This window comes from Primulina huaijiensis, chromosome 9, assembly GCF_012295235.1.
Source record: "Primulina huaijiensis isolate GDHJ02 chromosome 9, ASM1229523v2, whole genome shotgun sequence".
NCBI lineage: Eukaryota > Viridiplantae > Streptophyta > Magnoliopsida > Lamiales > Gesneriaceae > Primulina > Primulina huaijiensis.
This window is the reverse complement of record NC_133314.1, coordinates 11,329,619-11,333,245: the sequence shown is the minus strand read 5'-3', so window position 1 is coordinate 11,333,245 and position 3,627 is coordinate 11,329,619.

Here is a 3,627-nt window from a genome sequence, read left to right as displayed (position 1 = left end):
TCACTTTTCTTTTTCATAGAAGTCAAAAAAGCTTTGTAGAGATTGGTCTACTATTATCGAGGATTTTAAGAAGGCAAGTTTGAAAGCATGATTTGTGAAGCTTGAACAAGCGCCTCTCTGGGGTATCTATAGAAAGCAGATTCTCCTCGCAAGGTGGTAAAAATGGCATGATGAGAACAAATGGTAGGAATGACCAGGAATTCGTCCTAAAGTATGTGTCATAGGCTGACCGCACGAGTAGATCTGGCAGGGTATGGTCCCTCGCCTCTATGCCCGTTTCCTTCATGGGATCGCCCGAGAGTCACTCCGGAAGTTAAGGCACACCGGTAAATAGCCAGGACAAGACGAATGAGGTCTACCGATCCTGCAGCTAAATAACATTAAAACTAGCATCTACAACAATGGCCAATCAATCAACACAGACAAGATTGACAAGAACAATTGGCTTTTAAAAGTCAAAACTAAAAGACTTCCTTTTTAGGCCGATAAGAGTTGTTTGATTTTTTCTTTCTTTATCGGACAGGTGTATGCTGGAGAAGAATGAAGCCTCCCCTCTAAAGGAAGTCGATAGACTGACTGTCTTGCTTTTATTTCTTCTTGTAAGGAAACTCGGATGAAAGAATAAACAGAGGATGACTTCAGATTTGAGGCCTTACGAGGGTTTAGAGACTAAAGACGATAGCGGCATAGGCTATTTTTCTATTAAGGAAAAGTTCCTCTTCGAATAAGAAAGAGGATTGAGACGAGACTACGATCTCCGGTTGGACAAATTCGCCAAAGATAGGTAGCTCTGCTCTAGCTTACACTCCCAAGTCTACGATTCTGAAACCTTATTTAGGAGTGACAGAACCCGGTTTAAAAGGGGTCCTCTAGCCAGCCCTTTAAGATATAGAACTATAACTCGACAGAATTCTTCAGCCGTCCCGTTTTGGTAAAGGAATGTGACTCTGATTGGTAATGTTGGCGATGCCAAGCATGCTCAGGACGGATCTAGCGCTAAGAAAGTAGGAAGGGGTTTTCCAGCGATCTTGGGGCAGCCTTCCTGAAAGCATTTCCTAAATGCGAGAGGTTTGACAGATGACCGACGGAATTGCATTCATTCATAGGTATCCTATCTCTCGGTTATAAAGAAGAATTATGATACATGAAGTTGTCTGAAGGAAAGAGATTCATATGCCTCTCCGGTTCCTAAGGCGTAACCACGCAATCTTTAGGTCATCCGGTGGTGTGATTGTAATTGGTTTTTGATACATGTCTGGGCAGGTATGATTTAATTGAACCATTAACTCAGCAAAGGCAAGTGAGGTATGGTTAGCATCATTGGCGATAAGGAATTCTTCTCGTTTGATAGCAAAAAGGTATGAGTACTTTTTATAGTTTTTTTGGAGCTTAGTCCAATAGAAAAGTGTGAGGACTCAACATATGATGTTCCGTATAAGTTCACATAACACCAATTTGAATAACCTAATGGCATACAAATTGCCTTGGCTGGCGAAGCCTGGCAGCTCTACAAGCAGGGGTTTATACCATCTATTTGTATTGAGAGGTTTTACATCTGTTTGTAATGGTATAAGCAACAAGCTTGTATGGATGGATACTTCCGGCTATAGGCCATTAACGAATAATTTCCGGTCCCGCATTATGCCAAGTTTATTCTTAATAACGGTTAGAAAGTCCCCCTCCCCTGGAAAAGAAACTCACGACCATTGATTGACCAGGGCCGTACCCTTATGATGATGAGCCATCTCGAGCTGATTAACAGTCAACTCTCCCTTGCTGAATGGCATGTTACCTTTCTTGAAAGTGGCAGGAGCGTCCTCCATCACTAACAATGATTCATCATTGCAAAGGGTAGTGAGACCAGAACTTTACAATGAAACAGTAAAGTAAATGTTATGCTCGGTCATAAAGAGAAAGGTGGTGAAACCCAATAACCGGAGCAAGGTACCAATTTAGATAAGAGGGTGAGATGGCAACATCAATCTCACTTACTAAATTAAAGTACTATTATGCATACACAAAGACGGCACGTGATATGACTTTACTGGAAAGGGACCGTATTAAGTCTATAAAATGAATGCCGCCCGTTGCTTAAATCAGCTTAGGTCCCCTCCTTTGTGTGTGGTCAAGCAGGATAAGAAACTCAATAAGACTCTGAATTTGAGCTGTCCTCGGATGTACACCTGCTTGTGGCACCTCGGAATTACAGACTTACTACGGTAAGAGACCTGGACCCGGCGTTCGTTGGAGTCGTGGAAGCCTCAGCTCGTCCTATTCTTAGTATTCTTAATCTTTAAATCCTTATACTATAAAGTAGCTCGATCCTCCTAAGCTAGGGGAGAGGGTCTTTAGATGAAATGGTCACCAAATGCGACTAACTAACTATTTCTTAATGCGGTTTGAAGCGTGCGACAGCCCCCTCGTTATCTTACTGTTACCGATTGCCTGATTTATGGACATGCGGATCTGTACCTAGACCTGGAAGGCAGAGAGAGAATTCATAAGACAAAGAGGATGTGGACTGAACTGAACGGACAGGCCGATTCTGATGCCGATCGTTAGAGGGATGGATGGAAGTGCTATGGACGGACCCGAAGTTGCTCACCATGGACCAAGATAGGGACCTTCGGTAAGCGGTATCAATTCTCTAATGCTGAAAAGCTCTGTCCCGAGTAGTGGAAAAGCCCAGATACGAATATGTTGAGTAGCAGGCGGCGAATTGTTGAGCCCTTATGCAGCGTCCCGAGAAAACTAGGTGGATCCAGGTTTAGATTGAATCACATATTATTTTTTCTTAGGGTAAGCCCCTTCTGGAGAAGTAGTTCGCCCACTTCCACCAGTTCTTACTTCCTACGGAAGTGTAGCCATACTTTATTTCTTGGAAAGAGACCCCGTTGTCAGCCACGGTTTGTTTGAGATCCGTTACTGGGCATGTGAACTTCTACTTCTTAGTAAAAGGGCTTACTCCTAGGATTGACTGGGTGAGGTTCCCCCACCGTAGCAGCTCTTCCGCCGTTTAACAAGCTAAATAGGGATTCCCCGAGTATTCCAGTATCTCGCTCCCTATTCGTGTTGTTCCAATGCTAACGAGGTACTCGCTTTTCTACAGCTACAGAATTCGTACATTCAAAAGTACAAGACAAGTTGTATCTTCAACTACATAAGAAGATAAAGCCCAAGGTGAAAGGCGAAACCGAAAACCTCCTCAATTGTTGAAGTCTCAATACGCGCTTAAAGCATTTCCAACTATAATCACGTAAGAAAGGAATTCATTGACTTCGAACAACAAAAAGCCTGTCTCCTATCCTCCGAACTCTTTTTTTTTCCCGGTTAACTACGGGCACTTTTCTTTAGAGAAGATAGACCTTAGAAGCGTAACACTCCAGGATTGTACGTGATGGAGGATGGGAGTAACTCCGGTCTCTCCTGGCAATAGTTTTCTTTCTGGTGGCCGTGACAAGTGGGCTTCGGTGAGCGGTTGCCCTTTATAAATAGGCTTAATCGGTTCGAATCCGAATAAGGGCTTTTTCCTCTTTCTTTTTCGGTATGCCGCTCCGCGAGCAGAGCGAATGAACAACAAAAAATCCAACCTAAGATGAATATCCTTCGACCGTTATCTCCTCATCT